The 13,424-nt window shown below is 42.3% G+C and overlaps 1 protein-coding gene across 2 annotated transcripts in view; it reads right to left on the bottom strand.

Moving 5' to 3' along the window:
- Positions 1 to 12,804, bottom strand: part of LOC138959386 (follistatin-related protein 5-like) — a 105,618-nt gene extending 92,814 nt beyond the window's left edge. The window contains exon 1 of one of the 2 annotated variants that reach the window (XM_070330835.1): positions 12,480 to 12,804. The gene's annotated coding sequence lies outside the window, so the exon portion shown is untranslated. The remainder of the gene's footprint in view (positions 1 to 12,479) is intronic. The other variant, XM_070330836.1, reaches the window with a different exon arrangement.
- Between the last annotated feature and the right edge of the window lie 620 nt (positions 12,805 to 13,424).

Below are 13,424 nucleotides of genomic sequence, written 5' to 3'. Positions count from 1 at the left end.
TGAACTTTGTCAAAGATATAAAATGTCTAATTTTTCCTTTGACGCTGACCTGTGACCTTGAAAAAGGTCAAAGGTCAACGAAACCATCGTTAAAGTGTAGAGGTCATTGGAGGTCACGACTAAACAAAATATGAGCCCGATCGCTTTGATAGTTTCCGAGAAAAGATATAAAATGTCTAATTTTTCCTTTGACGCTGACCTGTGACCTTGAAAAAGGTCAAAGGTCAACGAAACCATCGTTAAAGTGTAAAGGTCATTGGAGGTCACGACTAAACAAAATATGAGCCCGATCGCTTTGATAGTTTCCGAGAAAAGTCCAACGTTAAGGTGGTGTCTACGGACGGCCGGACGGCCGGCCGGCCGGACAGACTAACACTGACCGATTACATAGAGTCACTTTTTCTCAAGTGACTCAAAAATGTATCAGCTTGGGTAAAATACGCATTCTAGTAATTTCTACATGCGGATACAAAATATACATCTGCACACACCTCTCCAATGACGCTCTTTTATTGTTCATGCACCCGAGTACACAACTCTCCTGTAGCAGAGTCGCTTCTTTCGTGACTTACGAAAGAAAGACAAAATTGTAACGATTTGCTACATCACAGCATTTGCCGTAACAGGAGTAAGATGTCTGTGGGGTCTTGTTTTTTTTAAAAAATACCTCATTACTATTACATGCCAGAATCACATTCTGTGAATAATAGCGCAGTATATAGCGTAATATAAACTTTTTTTGTCCGTGCATAAAGGCAGTTTCTTCCATACGGGACTGTACGAGGAAAACATGACGCAGTTCCAGTCCAAGCACGGGACCAGACTCTGTAAGCGGACGTCTGGACACACGCTGTGCACATCGGACTGCAATCTACCCCTGACCAGGATTTGCTCTGTAAACCTCCCGATAATTGTGTTACACGGAAGAAGGGAGGACATCGAAAATTGCAGAGTAAACGTAGTTATTTTCGGCTGCAAAAGTGCTTTGTGCGCAGCTAGCACCAAGCACGCACCTACACACACACACACACACACACACACTTCAAAATGTCATTACTGTAAATGGAAACCCTTATCATATCCAATTTCAAAATGTCGATAAAATGAATTGCCTAGCGGGGTACAAAATACGTTTTGTGGATTAAAACAAAGTTTTACAAAATATGTCAGTAAAATTCAAATACGGGGTCGGGAGACCTTTTCAAAACCAATTTTGTTTCGATATCTATCCAGGATCTTTAACCAACCACAATTAAAAATTAAAAAAACAGGGAGAGGAAAAATCTAGCGCTTCTTTTAGTGAATTTTACTTAACTGAACGATAAAGGTCAGATTCCTGCGCACAAGTGAAATCACAGCAAGTGGTCGTTTGACTCAGAAAGGACTCCAGAAATGCCAAGCCGTTGCGTGTCAACGGCACACAAGTTGAGAGAGAGAGAGAGAGAGAGAGAGAGAGAGAGAGAGAGAGAGAGAGAGAGAGAGAGAGAGAGATTGGGGTAGAAATACTGAATCAGTGAAAGGACACCGTTCATTTTGCAGGAAAAGTAGGACCCTACTTGTGAAGAGAGCAAGGCTGCAATTAAAGTCCAGCTGCAGTGTTTGTGTCTCGGGCATTCGATAAATCCTGCAGTCTACTGTCTCTTTCTTGAGAGAGTAAACAAGTGGAACCGTGGAAACTGTGCGCGAGAGAAAAATATATCCAGGGACAAGTTGGAACTATACACGGAAACGAAGACACAAACAGACAATCTTCCTGCGATTTAAAGATAACCTTTCGTTTTTGGTGGGTTGTTGTTTTTGTTTTTTTGTGTGTGTTGTGGTTTGTGTGTGTGTGTGTGGGGGGGGGGGGCAAAAATGTAAGCTTTAGGGTGGCCTTCTTTTACAGATTGAACACGGGTAAGTTTTAAAAGTTCCAGTCTTTCGTTGCAGGTATGCGCCATATCCAGGGAAAGAAGTCAACAGACCATCTTTTGCGATGAAACGAGAACCGTTTGGGCTATTTGGGCAAAAACGGAAGAAGAAACAAGTCGCGTAAGGCGAAATTACTACATTTAGTCAAGCTGTCGAACTCACGGAATAAAACTGAACGCACTGTATTTTTTTCACCAAGACAGTACAGCTTCGTCGATCCCCGCGTGAAGGAAATCGCTCACCTTCCACGTGCAAAACGTAGTGATATTGACACGCCAGATTAGCGCGGTAGCGCATTGTGCTAAGCAGGAAAGCGCGCTTTTCTGTATTCTTGTTAACTTTCTGAGCTTGTTTTGAATACAACCTATCATATCTATATGTTTTTGGAATCAGGAAATGATAAAGAATAAGATGAAATCATTTTTGGATCGATTTCTGAAATTTTAATCGTAAGACTAATTAATCTATTTTCGTTAATTGTGATCACATTTTAAGAGTAAACATGACATATGTATATATTTTTAGATTCAGAATGTGATGAAGAATACGATGCAATCAATTTTAAATCTGTTTGCGAAAAATCGATTTTAATGACAAACTTTAATGAGCAAACTCATTAATTAAATTTTAAGCCTCCAAGCTGAAATGCAATACCAAAGTCCGGGCTTCGTCGAAGATTACTTGACCAAAATTTCAACCAATTTGATTGAAAAATGAGAGCGTGACAGTGCCGCCTCAACTTTCACGAAAAGCCGGATATGACGTCATCAAAGACATTTATCAACAAAATGAAAAATACGTCTGGAGATACCATACTCAGGATCTCTCATGTCAAGTTTCATGAAGATCGGTCCAGTAGTTTTCTCTTAATCACTCTACACATACACACAGACACACACACATACACCACGACCCTCGTCTCGATTCCCCCCTCTACGTTAAAACATTTAGTGAAAACTTGACTAAATGTAAAAGAGATCAGACGATAACGTTTTGAAACATCGTAATAAGAGACATGTAGTTTGCGCAAGCACAACCGATCTTTAAACCCTAGAGACAATCTTTCACGATCAAATGATGATCTTTTCAGCATGTACTGGAGAAAAAACACCAGGTTAACTTGCGAAAAAAGCAATTTTTCCACAGGCTATAAACACGTTGTCCTCCATTGTCCTTGCGTGTCAATGGCACACAAATCGAAGAAAAGAACGAGAGATAGCTTGGGGTACAAAAACTGAAAGGACACAGTTAAGTACGCAGCAAGGGTACATGGGAAGAGAGCTAGGCTTCAATTAGGGACCAGCTGCAGTGTTTGTGTCTCTGGCATTCGATAAATCCTGCAGTCTCCGGACTTCCAGGAAAGTAAACTAGTGAAATGGTGCACGAGAGAAAAATACGTCCGGGGGGGGGGGGGGGGGGGGGGGAGCGTGATTTATATACGCGGAAAGGAAGACATCAACAGACACATCTTTCTGCGATAAAACGATGACCTTTTGGTTAATCAGGCAAAAAAAAGTTCGCTTAACGGGCCTGTTTTGCACAGATGGAACTCTTGCAGATTGCCAAGTGTTCAGTCACAAATATGCGCGACATCCGGGGAATTGTACGCGCAATTTTTACGCAGAAAGGAAAACATCAACTCAGTGACCATCTTTCTGCGATGAAACGATGACCTTTTGATAATTCGGGAATGAAAAAGTCAGTCTGGTTTTTAATGTCCAAATCTTTCAATGAATGATGTGCGCCACATCCGGGGACTTGTATCCATGATTTATACGAAGAAAGGCAGACAACAGACAACATTTTGCGAGGATATATTTTGACCTTTTGGCATTTTGGGCAAAACCTCTACCCTTAACAGCCCTGTTTTGCACTGGTATATTTAGATTGTTCACGGTTTTCACCACAGATACTGTACATCCGATTTTCACTTATCTGTGCAGGGAAGAAATTCAACATACACCATTTCAGCGATCAGACAATGAACTTTTAAACATCTTAAAAAGAAACATAGCATTAAGACAAAGGAGAATAAACTACAAGAAGTGTCTAGGTATTTCTTCATCAATATTCCGTCAGCTGGTGATAGCTGACTTCAGAACGAAGAAAGATAGCGTATAGCGGTTTAAAGAGGCCCTTTTTCAAAGACTGATCATAGGTGCTTGTTTTCACTGGATCCGAAAAATCTACATTTTCTTCAGATCTTCAATGATTTTGCGTAGTTCAAAAGAGAACCTAGAGAGGGTCTTTCAACAAATCGTTTGCGCATCTGCAGGAGAATAAAAGCGTATGCAAAAGAAGTCTATTTCACGGGATGCACACAAATGTACTTTTTTTCTTTGTGAGGCGGTGGGGGGGTCGAACTGGGTAGCGACAGCTCCGTTGCAGCCTGTTTTTTCCCAAGGGAAATCACCCCACTATTTCCCTGTGTGCAGAAACAGGAACTGCATAAATATTATCTCTCCTTTATTGCATCAGCTGTTTCTGCTCCGACGGTTACTGCACGATTGTAAAAAGACTTCATGAGGAAAAGGTTGCGTGCAGGGAAGTGTATTTACCGAAACGTGTATTTTAGTTTACTAAAGGGCTAGAGCTAAAGCTTGTTGTATTTGAGTTCCCCAAAAGGCTAGAGCAGCGGCCACCATACAGATGTACAGTAAAACCTGGTGTAAGACAGGACAAAAAAATACAGATATAAATGTGACGAATGAGAAGAAGACAAAATAACATACAAAAGGGATGATAACCAAACTGACAAAGACACCAGCTCGTTGTGAAAAGACAGTGCACTCCGATAGATCTCTTCCCCCTCCCCCATGCGAGCAGACTGATGAACGCTGAGCACGCAAGAGTGATGGAGCCAAACACCGGCGTAACCAAGACCCTGCTCGGCACCATTGCACTTCTTCGGTAATCATCAGGCGCTACTGCAATGCTCCCAAGCAACTTCAGCCGGAAGCAAGGTGACAGGCTCCCTTCGATCCATCCCTGCAGCCTTTGCTCCTCTTGTATGACGTCGTTAGGCAGCCGATGATCCCAATTATCCCCCCATCGCGCGGCACTTTCATGGTCCTCCCTGGTCCCTCCCCTGGCTGTAATAAAGACGGGTCCACCGCAGCGTCCCTGGCATCCGAATTTCCGCTTGTCATGCGAGTCTGGCGTTATGATAAGCCCTGAGCTTGCACCTAGACCAGAATCATCTCTCAGCTTTGAGGGACACTGTCACTAAGATAAAGTTTTCACAATATGTGCATTCACCGACTAAAAGTTCAGCAAACAATGACCAAATCCCAACAACAGTGACTGACAGACAAACCAACATATAAGGAGTATTCGTCCCAAGGCTGTGAAGATAATATTCCGAGTGCCAGTCTCATGCAAATGCCCCTACCCATGGGGAGAGCGAGGGTATCAGCCGAGGGCGAGGGTCCACGTCTATCAGAAGAGCTGACTGCCAGCCTTCGTGCAGCACGTGCAAACCCCCTTGTTCTGCCTCGACTCAATCACTGGGGGCGATGAGAAACAGACTTCTGCAGTGGAATACAAATGAGTGTGGGTTGTGTTTTGTGCCCCAATAATGCAAGAGAACAGAACGAATCGAATCGTCTTGGGATATTCCAGCCTATGTAATAATCAGTGAAAGGTTCTCGTTTACTAGTCAATGCTGCTCAAGTCTGGGGAATGGGAAGGGGGGGAGGGGTGCAACGGGGAACTCAGTAGCTCGGTAGCTCAGTTGGTAGAGCACTGGACTTGTGATCGGAAGGTCGCAGGTTCGAATTCGGGCCGGGACGGACACGGGTCAACTTTATGTGCAGACCCAGAGACGGAAGCCATGTCCCACCCCCGTGTCATCACAATGGCACGTAAAAGACCTTGGTCATTCTGCCATAAGTGCAGGTGGCTGAATACACCTAAACACGCAGACACCTGGGTAGCGCGACTCCGTTGCTGCTAGCTTTCCACTGGGAGGAAGCGACCCGAATTTCCCAGCGATGGGACAATAAAGTAATGAAAATGAAAATGAAATGAAATGAAAGTTGGTTAAAAAGAAACAGCATATCGATGTTCAGAGAACACACTCAAAATTTGATAGTAAGAACAAAAAGTTCTGCAAATGTACTATATATATCTCATGGGCACTCATGATCACATGCCTGGTGCAGCTCCAGCTGGCACTGTAAGTTTCCCCACCTCCCCCATACCTGAGACTAGTGAGTTGCCCATCTACTTATACTCGTATATGGACCTACAACGACAACAACTTTTCTTAAATTTATAAATGTTGCTTTGATTTATTTATATAAATAATTGAAAACGTTTGCCACCGGCCACTCAGTCTGCCTATTCAATGGGAGATAATTAATAAAATTGGGCGTGGAGTGTCGTTGACAGACAGAATTGTTACTCGCCTTGTATTATGTTTTATTCTTTTGTCCTTACTATAGGACATATACTGCTATCCTCGAATATGAGGCGGAGAACGGCAAGGAAACAGTATGTATATTAAGATTAAAAATAGATGTCTGACCCACTATGGCTCTGGCGAAAAGCAGACAAACACAAAGTTGCAAAGGATAAATAGCCCGTTGGGCACAAACAGAACTCATTCCGATATCTGGACAATCACACAAACAAACGCGCACGCAGGCGAGCGAACGAACGAACGAAGTTGCAAAAGCTAAACGGAGAGAATTTAGTTTAAACTTATTTCTGTCTTTCGAATTATCCTGTCTTTCTGTATCTTGATCTCTGTGTCTTTCCTCTTTCCTTTTAATCATTTAATGGGGTTTCCGTTTTCCGATCTCTGCCTTCAGCTTTTGAGAACTGGTTTCCTTTCAACTCTACTTCCATTTCCAAATATGTCGATGTCGCCGATCGTTAGGGCAGTAAAAAGCCTTTTGTTTGCACACAGAATGGACAGAAACCCAGGACGCAGAAGGCCAGCCTTTGTTGGATACCTGGCAAGACAACACGCAGAAAGAGGTCGGCGGATCGAAGATTCTTCAGCCCCGGGGATTTAATTTCCCATCGCATGGCGCCAGAGCTCTCCATACCTCACGCTGGACGTCAAACGATGTCTGGCTCTCATACAGCATGTCTGGCTCTCCCATAGCATGTCAGAACAACTGAGCTTAATGGTCAGAACGTGACACGACCAGGCGGCCAAACGTACCGCCCACCGATTCCTTCGGCCTTGTGGACTGTGGGCGAGAGAACTCGTGTTTGCAGAAATGCAGCCCACAATGGCACCGTGGCGAACTATAGGCTGTAACTGTGCGCCTGATTCATCCCAGCATCATATCCTCATGTTCGATTAATTCAACTGCACTCAGGTGACTCTTACTTGCTGACAGAGCAAACAACAAGCTCCGTTCTATATCTCGGTCGTCCGTGAGTCAATGATCTGACAGACGATCATAGCGCCAATCTCAGTTGTACATTCAAGTGTGATCTTGTATTTTGTGACAGCAAAGTAACCACTAATCTTATAGCCAGTCTTAACGTTTTCCGGAACGGTCTTTATTGTTTGTAACAGCAAAGCAATCGCTTGTTACTTTTGCTATTATATGCCTCGGTGCACGTCGATATTTCCGTCACAAAAGAAAACATGGAGACGTTTACTTTTCGTGTGTATGCAAAGTGCTAGTGTCTAGAATGCAAACACGATCAGCTTGGAAGATAGTTTACTAGTTTACTATGCACTTGAGGCACGCCAAAGAAAAAAGAGGGGGTGGGGGTGGGGGATTTCCTCGGAAATTCATGCTTCAAAGTTCTTTATGGCCAGACCTGAGATGGTGAGTCCAATTGTTTACACGGGGAGGAGTGTGCTTTAATTTGGGAGCCGGAAGTCGTATGGCTTACTCGAATAAGCTCAGTAAAAACGGCAACGCTGCACACATCACGAGCATCTAAAGTCTACACTCGCCATCGCTATGCTTCAACATCAGCAATTCGATTCAAGACAATTTTATTAAAAAATCTGAGGTTTCCTTCCTTTGTCAGTTTATTCCACCATGATTCAAGCCCAGAATGCGAATTGTGGTGTGTACGTTTTTAACTCATCCACTGGTTTTGTGTTGTTTGTTCAAATGGGATGCCGGGGAAGAGTAGAGTCCATTTGAAATGCTTTGTCTTTCTGGTGAAGGTGTTCCTACGATGAAGAACTCTCAACCTGACACCAACTGCAACCTATGACGCTAGAATTCTGGTGTCATTTGACGCATACACTTTACAGACGAAAAGGCAGCAGCCAGAAGGAATCGATAATCTGACAGGATTGTAAGTGCCAAAACGAGTTTTACAGATGGCTGTCCTTCTGTATACCATTTTGTCAAGAGAAATGCAGTTTAGTGCCCAGAACAGTTTCTGTCCCGCTTTGTCTTGTTTTATTTACGATTTTTTTTACAGACATACAACAAGAAGTAGTGATTGACCTGACTTTTTTTGAAGGATTAAATCTACGCATGTGAATAGGAAATAGGAATACCATATCGGAGGAAAATGTAATTAAACACTTACAAAAGCAGAAATTTGGAAAAGGTCCAGGCCCTGAATATATCATTCTGGTTCGGAATCAGTCATATATGACAACAGTTGTTGGTGTTTTAAAATGTTTAAATTTTTAATTTTACATAGCAATTACAACGTATGGTCCTTTGATACTGAAAATAATCTATGGAGTTCATCAATGGTCACTTGGTCAAGCGAATTCCTGACTCTGACCTATATATATAGACAGACTCTAGACTGAGCTCCTAACACATTTCATGCGCAGACAAACACAGGACTCCAAACCAACAGCAGAACCATCGAACAAAGCAGTCATGAACAAAGCATACTCAGAGTGAGACTGAATATGAATAAATACACAGTTGTTGAAACTCGATAAATGCCATCCACATAATGGCTAATGAATAATGCAAGCGGCCCCCGTCTCTTTTCAAGAGACACAGCAATGAAGAAATGAAAACAAGTTTGATATATATATATATATCATAGCAGCCGTTATCTTTAAATTATTCATGGCAACAGCTTATCTTGCTTTCTCCAATTTTGAGCTCTGCTTTTTCTCTTCCCCCAACCCAAATAACAGATTCATAACAACGTCTGCATTTTGCCAAAACCCAATCAATTCGTAGACATGTAAAATGTATCACACCAAGCCATGCGAGAGAAAGGGCCAGCACACTAATGTCCCAATCAGACCATCATAAACAATATTCATTACATCACATCGCTTCAGCAGTGACTGTAGGACTAGTACTACCAGTATGCAGACTTCAGTACAGAGCCTATCAAAAAACGGGGTGGGTGGGGGGACCCATCAGACACACATGACAGCCTCGTGCTGTACCCTTGAAGCGTCTGGCAGCAGAAAACCCAACAGAAGCCTGTCACGTAGCAAAGCAGCCGGTCTTGGTGTGGCTTCACCAGCTATAAATTACTCAGCGATGGAAATCAAGTTAAACGTAGAAATCAAGTTAGGGCCTAGGTTCCTGGCATTCTGCGGCTTCTTAATGACATTTGGTAACCAAAATGTTGCCCCCTTATGAAGACACACTCTTTTGTCTGTAGCTGTAACAGGACAAGTGTGAAATGAACTTGATCTGATTATGTCCATGGCACTGAGTTTTATTGGACGTCTGAATCGCAAGATTTGCCCAGAACCTAACTGAACTTCCACAGATAAATACCATCAGTGTTTAGCTCCCTTTCATGCTTCAAAAATACTGAACATCCAACCAGGTTGCCAAAATGCTATGTGCACTATGCAGGCATTAGAATGTAAAAGCATTCTCAAAAGTGTTAGCACCTGACACTGAGAACAAGGCATTTTAAAAAACTTCATTTTCAACATTTGCTACAAAATTATTCATACAGAGATGATGCCCCTTTGATGGTTCCTGCTTCTTTTGATGGTAACCACTTCAGTTCTTCTTTAACGATAACAATAACGACACTTTACTGTCAATCAAAATGAATACATTAAAAAGCAAAATTGTTTTCGACACATCTAACTGGCCTATCAACAAAACTGTGTAACAAAGCTTTTTAACAGTAATTGTACTATACTAGCCAAATACAATGTACAGCTCAGCAGTGAGGGTGAGCTATGCTAGCTTGCCCCTTAACCTGATAATAATTTACGGGGAACATTTGCAAGGATATTTCCTTTGTTCCACTTCGCGCTGCATACAGAAAGTGTCTGCCAATATACGCACTTGTACAAAGACATAACTGCCAATCTCATCTGCTGGCTACATTTACTGTCATATACATCACAGCTGGGCCAACAAACACAATCATTATAACTTATGTAAGCGAACAGTGCTTGTAAGCGTGGTGGAAACCATGCAAGTTATTTATGTGTTTTTCTTTCTTCAAATATCAATGAAAAACATGTTTTTACTTGCCTACATTTGTTTTTTGATGCCTGCGCATGCCTTTGTGTGAGACTGCCAATCTGCCTGTGTCTCTTTCTGTTTTTCTTTCTTTCTTGATTTATTCTTTGGAGACAGTGTACTTTGAAGAGAATAACTGAGATAGTTCTTTGAAAAACATTTCCAGCAATTACTGCTTCTGTACTCTGTACAAGATAGCAACACACTGGACCAAAAACGACGGGTTTTTGGAAGAGCTAAAACAATGAAAAGTCACTAATCTGATCAAAGATTTATGTGTATTTACAAACAAGAAACAGGGTTCAGCCTGGAAGACAACAAAAAAAAGGGACATTTGTTCCCCTCAACCAAATTCTGATGGGACATAGTCCAAGTCAAGAAGCGCCAATAGGCGGTCCGTACATGTTTTTATCAAAAGATGCAATGGTGCAATGTGGTGCCATCTGAGTTTTTGCCACAGTATCATGGTACCACTGAATCAGCAAACAGAAACTCAATATCTTCCGGTGTTTTTTTCTCTCCCGGTCCCGAATCACTAGAACGTTGTCTGCCGCTTTCCCCTTCTGTTTTTTTTTTGTCAGCCGAGGTTGGCGGGCGAGGAGGTTGCAATGAAAACCTTTCTTGGCTTGGCAATAATCTTACCTTTTTTTTCTCAGGATGCATTAACCAAACCGAACCCTGAAGTAACCATGAAAGAGACAGCCATTGCGATCACAGTGGGTTCAGATTTTGCAAACTAGTCCTACTCCTACATGTAACAAAGCAGGAACCATCACTCTCACAAAAGAACAGCAAATCAGACACAGTGATTCAGAGTGGACGGTCAAACATAGCACTCTCAGGAGGGGGTTGGGGGGGAGGGGGCAGGGGGATGTAAACATTCGTTCAATAAAAAAAAAATGAAATCTTCACTTCGGTTACATCAAGAATGAGCCTATTAGTATGCTATCACTGCAATGCGACATTACCCACTGGTGCACACATATATATATGATAATATATATATTATATAGGTCATAAAATGACTTGCCGAGGGAACTACATCAAACAAAGGTTTTGCAGACCGCTGGCTACAGCACATCAATATCCGAAGCGGATGATGACATTATTCCGTTGACCCACAGAAAAACAGAAATAAGTTGCTTTTAGTTTTATATTAGGCAAAAAAAAAAAAAAAAGTGTGGTTACGGTAACATAGCCACAAAAAATAGGGTAGGAAGGTAGGCAATCACTTTTTTTTTAAACTTTTTTTCTAATGTGTACAAATTAAACCTACTTGACAGGGAAATAAGTGTGCGACTCGAGCGCTTTCGCTTTCATTGCGTTTTCTGCACTCGTTTTCTTTTTTGACAAATGTAATAAAAAGTTAAAGGGTCGGCCCCTAAAAATAGGATAGGTCGGGTTACCGTAACCACACCTATTTTTTTTTAGGCCTTACAATGTACTATTGATTTAGTTTGTCCACTCCTTTATCTGATGTAGCCAGCAGAATTAACTGTGTTAATCAAACTTGTCCAACCAGTTTTGCTTATCAAATGACAGTGTCACATAAGTTATGACTGTTGAGTAACTAAATATCATTAGCTACAATTAAAAAAAACCACAGTAGGTGTTCATCCACTGAATAGCTTAGCTGCAAGGGCGTTATAAACTTCTTTCCAAGAATTAAAAACGCTGTTTGAACCCACAAACCCATCTCATGTCCACTTCTGCTGTGTAATAATATGTCAAGTGTGATTCATTGTGATTGTGTTAGTCATACTGTGAGTGTGATGTACACCAGCAGCACGTTCATCGCGGTGATCACCCCATGCCGGCCACATGCACCCGGCAAATTCTATGCTGAACCGGTCGATCATGTTTCATTATGCCTTGTTTATGTCTCGCCGGCATCAGACTATCGATATACAGACCTAAGCTTCGATCGAATCGTCTAACTGATTCAACGCTTCGACACTAAAACCAGCCGCATTCTGCCTGCTTCAGCGACTGGTTGAAGCGAAGCATCTCCAGTAGCAACCAGGTAGTAGACCCAAACCATCTCCATCAATTTTTGTCACAATGGTGTATTCCACTAAAAACCGAAAGCGATCGTTGAAAATTGTGTACGAAATCGAAATATTGTGTGTTTTGGGGTGAAGAAAGATGATAAAAACAAGCCCTTACCTGGTACACACTATCAACAACGTCCCTGATACCGACACGGCCAAGCCTTTGATTGAGCGCGTCGGGCTTGCAATATGGCGCTGTTTCCGCGAAGAAGAGAGAAAGGGGCGACAACTTGTACAGAACACTGTCCCCTCGTCTGGTCCTCCAATAAAGAGGGGTTGACAATGCAGTTGAATTTCACGGTTTTGTTTGAAATATTCTCACAAATACGTCAAGAGTCTAACTTCTCCGTGAGAGCACGATCATAGAGATAGAGTCTGTCTCTCTTCCCTTCAAAGACAATGCGCACAACCCGCCTGTTTGATTGTAATTTCTCAGGGAGATCAATAAGCCGTTATGATAATTTATTCCACGCGCGCGCCAGTGCTTCTTTGCAAGACCGGCAGTTTTATTCAGTATTGTCACTTGTGTGTGCTGGAATGCAAAACAGGCCTGCTGCCTAACAGTTGCCCCAGAACTGACTCGAACTGACTCAGTCGTGGCGGAAAACTGAGTATCTGAATTCGTGACTGTCGAAAATGGAAAATAGAAACCTAACCCCAAACCGGCTGTCAGTATCAATTAGTTATGACTGAATAACAAAACCCAGACGATGTTATCGTACTCTCTCTGTCTCACTCCTCATATCAGTAGCAGTCATAAAGGTCAAAGTTGATCAGTCATATTAGTCGTTTTACCCCCTAGTCAGTTTCAGTGACTGAATATTCTATTCCAGTTCCCTTGCATGCATTTTCCACGAAGGCTGGTTTAATGCCACCATGAAATAAATGTCTGGGTGGTTGTTATAAATGACAGACGGTGTGTAATGTTCCAGACGGTTTAGTTCTCGCTTGATGATCCGGCCAGGGAGAAGTAACAGACAATGACATGGCCTAGTGATACCATTTCAATGCTTCTGACTGAGTTTGTCCAAGAGTTGTCTCCTTGCCTCCCCCCTGAATA

Source organism: Littorina saxatilis, linkage group LG2 (genome assembly GCF_037325665.1).
Source record: "Littorina saxatilis isolate snail1 linkage group LG2, US_GU_Lsax_2.0, whole genome shotgun sequence".
Classification (NCBI taxonomy): domain Eukaryota; kingdom Metazoa; phylum Mollusca; class Gastropoda; order Littorinimorpha; family Littorinidae; genus Littorina; species Littorina saxatilis.
This window is presented reverse-complemented; position numbering and strand designations above follow the sequence as displayed.